Here is a 7592-nt window from a genome sequence, read left to right as displayed (position 1 = left end):
ACGCCGCCCCTCCACCGACTCCAATTCACCGTTATTTCTTTTTTTTTTTTTTTTTTTTTTTTCAGAGGAAACCACGTGGTTTGTTTGGAGTAGGTTAGAGAGGAGGAAGAGAAGGGGAGGGGCATTCCCCTCTCATCCTAGGGTATTCACCAGATGAGCGCATGTACATGTGCACGCGCGTGGGTACACCGGTAGAGACCCCTGATTCCGTACTGTATTTGTGCCGTGCGTCTTTTATGCAACGCGACATCGCCACGCATGCGCCTCACCAATATCTGCTCGTGCAGGCGAAGATTGGTCTATATGAGACTGTACGTGACACACATAGATTGCTAGCTCAAATCTGAGAGCAGGGAAGTTTGTCTACGTGGGGATTTTTCTTTTTAAAATCATTTAGCTTTACGTCCAGTGTACAGAGCTGCTGGGGGCTTTGGTGAAGTAGAAAGTTAATTTAAATAAAACCCCGCCCACTTATTCTATAGCCCAACACCCCCGCCTATCCGCCGCCCCCTCCTCTGGGGGAGTATGGTGCGTGGTGGAGAAGTTAGTCATGTCATGATGTTACATAAATGACCTATAGTGAACCTCAGGGTGTTTGGAACTGGGAACAAAAGGTCCGGGGCCCCATTTGCCTCAGGGGCCTCGAGGGTAGTGCTACTGGAACCTGCGGAAACCCTCCACTCACTGCTGCCCACAGCCACAGCTCCCATTAACTGAAACAATGAATCAAACATGGCGGCGACGCAGCGCAACAACAGCCAGGCGGGAGTTGACACCGCCCTCGCTTTCTTTTGGACATTAAACGTAAAAGTGGTTGTTGTGCTCGATGCGTAAGGTCACGGCTTTCAGCAGGCCACACCGAGCCGTGAACGCCCCACCCCAGCTCTCCGTTGGCTTCTGTTTTATCATATTTGTGAGAGGGGGCGCAGAGGAAGTGACAGAATGGCGCAGTCGCCGGGATACTGCACCACACAGTCCGCGCACCCCTCTGCGTGGAAAGAGACTTCTCAAAATGGAGGCAGAGACTGACACATAGGCCTGGCTCTCCTGCTCACACACCGACTGTGTGTGTGGCGTGTGCCAATAACTCATAATCTGGTGCAAATTTCGACAATTATGGTTTTTATTTCCAAATGGGCCTATATCCATTCCTCCATGTGATGGAGGCGGCTCAGACTTTGATGCCACACTAAACCCATACGCCCACAGCCAACGTGGCACTGTGGTGTAACTGCCTGGTTAGAAAATGGCTCCTCTGCACAAAATGGATCCAAACCGTCAAACTGTTGACGCTCTGTTCCCACATCGTGGGTGAATCCACTCAAAATGCCGTGTTGTACCAAAACTACTTCCCCACTCCACAAGTGAAAGGAGTGGATGTTTCCTTTTCTGAATGAGCATGTTTTGTTTACGCAGGGATTACTTTTTCGTTACACTTCAGGGGAATTCTTGACAGATGCCCGCGTGAGATCACGGCACAGCCACGAGGACGTTTGTAGTCAGTGTTAGAGGAGTGACGTAATTTGGAAATTTTAGGTTTACAGCAAGTTACTTGAAATTAATCTAATTTTCTTACTCAGCGTGTACCGTAAAGGCCAAGCTGACACGGTTTCCACGGGAGTGAAAAGTTATTCTTTGATTACATGATGCAGAAATCGTAGCAGCTGCACGGTGTGATCTATTCATACCAAAGCTTTAATGTATGTTTTCTATAATCCCCCCTCCTATGTCGCCCACTCCCTGTAGCCCCCCCTTCTCCTCCTGAGATGGTTACAGCTCCTCCACCCAGCTCTCCTTTCTTTTTTTCTCTCTCTCTCTCTCTACACACACACACACACACACACACACACACACACACACACACACACACACACACACACACACACAGGTCACAGTGGGTGAGGTCACATGCTAGTGTTTCCAAGGGTCAAGTAACCACACAGGCTGTGACATAGTTTTCTCATGGGCGACTTTTCTCAACTGTTGAGAACAGAAAATTTAAGTTTAAGTGAATTAAATTCAATGAAAAAAAAGAAAATATAAATTTTGATTCATGCATAACATACTTTACTTTTTACACGTGTATTTCTTTAACAAGACTTTTTTTGTTTTGCAAAATTTTTAAATGAGCTTTTCCACAAACTCCAAACATTGAGATTTCATAATTGTTTTCACAGATTTCTATGAGGTGTTACTTCATTGCTTTAAACTATTTTAACTTTTTAGCTGACTTGTGACAGTTTTCCTTTTGCAGTGCTAAATTTGCTTTTACAACTGTGTTCAAAGCAGACTTACGAAACACACTTTTTAAAGACATAAAGAGCAGAACCTTAAACAAAAAAATGAGTTTTTAAACTGGAAACAAAGAGCAGGTTTTTGTGGGTCATAACTTCTCCCAATCCACACTGTCTGCTGTCTTCGTCTGTTTTGGGTTATTTATATGTCAAAGTACAGAGGAAAGATGTGTAACTAAAAACCTCTGACCTATTGTCAGAGGTTGAGTTTGCTAAAGTGTATAAATATACTCTAACATGATCCAAACTTCTCATGGTGTCAGTTTCCTAAAACCCTGAAACAAAGTTTTGACACAAAATTCAGTATTCTGTTTCATAACATCCATATTTATTAGCTAAATGGACATGTGAGCGTGGATATCTTAATGAGGCTCAGTTTCCCTCTTATCTTTTGTTCAACAAGTGCTTAATGAAAACTTTTTTCTGTCTGCTTTTTGTTGTTCCTTTTTTTAACTCATAGGACTACAGAAGTACTCAATGCTCTCAAAGTTGCAAAAAAAAAAACTCTCAAAACATGTACACAAGTACACAAAGTATGCCTTTAAGTGTGAAAATATAACTAAAGAGAGAAGTAGAAGTATCCATGCAAAGTGTGAAATGATGAATGCAACATTTTTTTCTGTAAAATTTCTTCAAAAATAAGTCCATTTTAACTAATTTTTTCAACAAAAAAAGTTTTTTTTGGCTGTCTTGTTCAACATTTTAGTTAACAAATTAAGAAAATATTTTATTGATTGACAGGTTGTTTTCCCTTTTTAACAGAGCTGTATGGACTGAAATTTGTCTTTCTTCAGCCTTACATAAACATAGAAAGAAGCTTAATTTCTAAAGCATAACTCAAGTTTTCTAATGAGTGCACTGGTTAGACAGTTTTCCCTCAGTAAAAGTGGCTGAAAATGTAAATAGTGCACAAAGTGCAGGTAACTGAGATTGAATAAGGTGAAGTGGTGCATTTAAAAATTTATCCCATGACATTTTTTCCTGCACACCTCTGAGAGTGAGACTTTTCTGCACACAAGCTATCCCGAAACAACGCCATCATGAGACCCTCCCCTTGTGTGCATGGTAGTGAGCATGTGTGTGTTGTTGGTGTGTGTTGGGGGAGGGGTGGCGAGGTCAAAGGCTGCAGAGAAACAGGGTGAATCGGGCGGGAATGCAGGAGGAGGAGACAAAGTGCTTGAGAAATGCAAATAGGTTAATGTTCATCTTTTCTTCTCCTGTGGTCGTCCTCCCATCTCTGTGGTATGATATTATTTCTCTCACGGTGACTCTGATGCACGAGGAGTTAGTAGTTAAATGTTATAAGAGATTCACTGAAACCAGCAGAACTGATCAAAAACTAGACTAACTTAAAGTTCCTTACAGATTTTGCTCTAAGTCATGAAAAAAAGTATCCTGAGAAGATATTAGGTGTGCAATTTTTACGCGAGTGACCAAACATTACCAGTGAGAAAGATCAGGTCAACTAACCTCAACCAGTGGGGACATTGGGATCAAACTATCTCTCTGGATCTGCTAACATGCCACAATCTTTGTTTCTAAGCCAATTAAATCTTACTTCACGGCCACAAAGAGCCTCAATGTCTTATATAAATGAAAGACTTCTTCAATAATCCAAAACAAATTCTTCCACAGTGTCCAACAAAAGTTTCAAAATGCCTGGGAAGTATTGAGGTTAACGTAGCTGTGTGGTAAACACCCTAAATCAGTAGTAAAGCTACCTGATCTGGCCAAAAGGAGCATCACAGGAGGATGTGAAATTAGCAGTTTACTGAGGGAGGTTAAAAACGCACTAGTTTGTCTAAAACCTTTTAAAAAAATAGTCTATTTTGAAACATCTACAGTTTCCTACGGTTAGCAGCTGTTTTAGGAACACTATATCCCCATTTATTTCTTTTCTTTTCTTATCATAAGTTTAAGTTTTTCTCAGACAAAAGGTAACAAAAAGTTCAGGATCACTGCAGGTGGTCACATGACCACAACATTGCCAGTTTGGCTCTAGCTGGAAAGCTTTAGATGAATACAGTGCAACTCCTCCCAGACTTCTCATAATATGGTTTGACGCAATGTGAGGCGTTTCGAAGCGATATGATACAATGTTACACAATATGATATATGATGCAATAAGATAAAATACGGTGCAATACGATGTGATGCGATGCGATGCGATACAGTGCAATATATGATCTGATATATACTACAAACATGACACTAAGTGTAAGGATACGAAACATAAAAATTTAACTATATGACTGATAATGAAGGAATACATAACAATTTATCTTGTTAAATGTGAAATGATACTGTAAACACTACACTTTATGATTATGATACCAAAAGAATGCAACATAGTGATATAAAATGTAATTAGGACTAAACAAATACCATTTAGTTCTTTACTGTTTAAAAGAGTACAACACAAAAAAAACTGATCAGACTGGATATGGCACACTACCTTATGATGCAAAATCAAGTGATATTTTAGGGGAAACAGTATTTGATTATGTTATGGTAGGGTGTGATACGATACCATGGGATTCTTGAGTCCACACAGTGTTGCAGATCCAGCGTAACTCCAAAGAAGTTATGTTGAATTGAGATATGGTACCACATAATACACATCACCTGGTATGATATAAAACTATTAAATCAAGTTTAATTAACTGAAATAAAAGACAGATTGGTAGAGTAAAGTCAAAGGTGATATATGGTACAATACAGTACAATATGGTGCTATACATCTGATGTTAAACAATACAAAACAATACAAACACAGTCGGGTATGAGATATCAGAATATAATAGAACACAATAGCATTAGATTTGATACTACGCAATCTAATGTGACACAATTATAAAATAATGTATCTGGATGAGATATGATACATGAGATATACATGTGATTTAATACAATACAAGATTGATTTCATTTCTTCATGCTATGATCCAATTTCATAAATTTGAGATATGTGAGAAGACAAAAAAGAGAAGGCATGATGTGCTTTTACTCAGTCGTGTATGAAATTATAGGCTAGAAAAATCAAAAGTGCAGAGAAAACCATAAGTCACAACAAAAGTAAAACCTAACTAAAGTATGTTTTTTGAAACAATAAGAAATCACCGTGATGAGCTTTTATTCTTATTTAGAAAGAGCTGAATGAATGTTTTTAAAGTCACCATTTAAACTCCATGGCATCCTTTCTTCTTCTGAAGCCTGCAGGTACAAAACATTGTGAATCGCTTCAAAAACTTCCTGCAGATACAAACAGAGAGAGAGGGACAGTCCTCATTAGAGTGACTCAATGGTAACCATGATGCTGAGACAGGAACAAGGAAGACAAACTCTCATTTAGATGAAATAATGAGATCCAGACTGTTTTTACCCCAATGAGCAGAGCAGATTTGTAGTTTTCCAAGCATTCAACAAACCATTTCAGTATGTTTGCCACTGAGTAAAGGTGCACTTACCATCTTTGTTTATCTCATCACTTTAACACAAAATAATGTGGATGGAGATGATTTAGGAGAGACTCACCTGTCGCCCATGTGTTGTTTCTTTTCTTTACAGCTCCTTAAATACACAAGAGTATGTTTATTACATGCAAACAAATGTTTTCTGTAGAAATAAAACAATGAGCTCTTCTATCAGTGAGCAGACGTATGGGGTGTTACTGTCCCCTTGTTTTCTCCCCATTACTTCCCCCTCTGACATTCCTCCATCACATGACTCACACATGCAGACTGCTTCATGTTTACAGTGCTGGAAAAGAAGCAGTTTGACCTGTTGGTCAGCTAACAGCCTCAGCTGAAGATTTAAATGAACAAACCGTTTGTGCTGCTTCAGAAATGAGTAATTGGAGCTTTTTCTCATCAAAAACTAACAAACAGGAGTGACAGATTGTGTTAAAGCTCCTCATCTCATGAGCAGAGATCAGTGAGTGTTTTGTTACATGCGCAGTCATCCCTGAAAACTGACTCACACTGATGCATGTTTCTGTTTTCAAATTAGCCCAATCAACTTTGAATGTGAGAATCTAAACTCTTAATAATCTAGATTCATTCGTCCTGAAGATTTTGATTCTTTCACAAAACCTTAATCATCACATGGAAACATCAAGAAGTCCATTAAGTGATTGTTGTAAAGGAATTTCAAACATCCATACTCAAAAAAAAAAAAAAGAATATTGATATGGTTACGCATTTAAATGTATTTTTTTAATACCTGCTTGCTCTGAACTTTTCTAGGTTACATGTTAAAAATGTGACGGTAGGGTGCAGTTTGGCTAGCTGTTGGAGCATGCGCCCCATGTACAGAGGCTGGAGATTCCACTCTTCAGCTATCCTGTTAATAAAAGCAAAACTGTCCAAAGTCAAGGCATCAGTATGTCTCAGAGGTGGGGTCACCCAAAATGAGAGGCATAAAACGGTATAGGTTTTTACACATTTTGACTGTTAAACAGTTACTGTCTGTTCCTCTGGGTCCTGCTCTCTGTGCATACTTATTGAAGACTTGTGTTTTGCTGGTTTGGTCTGGCAGAATTTACACACACAACACCAGTTTTGTTTATTTCAAAGAAGTCTTCTAACTTCTAACACACTCCAATCTGTGGTTTTTTCACACCAGTTTTGCTGGAACCTGGTAGTAAGGCTTTCTCCTTCTTTTTGTTTCTAATTTGCAGCTTTCACATGGGCAACAGTCACCAAGCGTTCAAAAACAGAGACCAGACCCTGAAGTATAAGCCATGAGGATAACTTTCAGACAGTTGTGGAAGCTAGTGTCATACTGTGGTTTCTCTTTTCTTATTTTTGACTGATCTATCTTAATAATGTGAAATGCTGCAGGAATCATTCAGCTATTTTTTTTTAGAACATGACCCATGAAAGGCCTCGGGGCCTCTTCTTTTTCTGTTACAGACATGAAAAATAAGAATGTCAGACAATAGTTTCATCAGATTTATTTAATTTTCAGTGAAATAAACTTTTAATGACAAGTTCACAGAAGTTGGGCAGAAGAAACAACTCATTACTAAAATCTTAAGAACACTGATGTGTCATTAGACATGAAGCAGAAATAGTCTGTTACACATCTGTTAAAGGTGTTAAAAGTTTTTCTGCAATAAATAAGGACAAACAAAGTTTTTATGTGCCCTACTCTTTCTTATGTTTGATTTTGTTATTTAAAAAAAAGAAGAAGTTAACTTTACATTTAACACATCCAGCTCAAGTGTTTTAGGTTCAATTACTTTTTAAACAATCATCAAAAACTTTGTGAGAATCCTGTATAATTTATAAACAGCCT

The sequence above is a fragment of the Halichoeres trimaculatus genome, unplaced genomic scaffold (genome assembly GCF_033239565.1).
Source record: "Halichoeres trimaculatus isolate MK-OKI-2021-1 unplaced genomic scaffold, fHalTri1.1 fHalTri1_scaffold_20, whole genome shotgun sequence".
Classification (NCBI taxonomy): domain Eukaryota; kingdom Metazoa; phylum Chordata; class Actinopteri; order Labriformes; family Labridae; genus Halichoeres; species Halichoeres trimaculatus.
This window is presented reverse-complemented; position numbering follows the sequence as displayed.